We start from the raw sequence: 280 nt of genomic DNA on the forward strand, positions 1-280 counted from the left end.
TGTTTATAGGGGCTGGGCGACCTGTGAGTGGGTGTGTGTGTGAGTGTCTGTAGGGGGGGAGCGGTGGGTGTAGTGGTTAGCGCTACGCTGCGCTAAGAACCCGGTGGCCCGCGTTCGATTCCCGCTCACGGCCAACACCCAGTGACGATTATCTGAACCGGTCCTGGGCCTCCCCTAGGTCGACTCAGCCTCAAATTAGTACCCGGCGCGGTGTGTAAACATTGCCACTGGGGAGACAAAGGCGGCCGGCAGTGTGCTGGCCACCCACCCCCTCGTGTGC

This window comes from Lethenteron reissneri, chromosome 56 (genome assembly GCF_015708825.2).
Source record: "Lethenteron reissneri isolate LAM-NWPU_2019-01 chromosome 56, ASM1570882v1, whole genome shotgun sequence".
Classification (NCBI taxonomy): Eukaryota; Metazoa; Chordata; class Hyperoartia; order Petromyzontiformes; family Petromyzontidae; genus Lethenteron; species Lethenteron reissneri.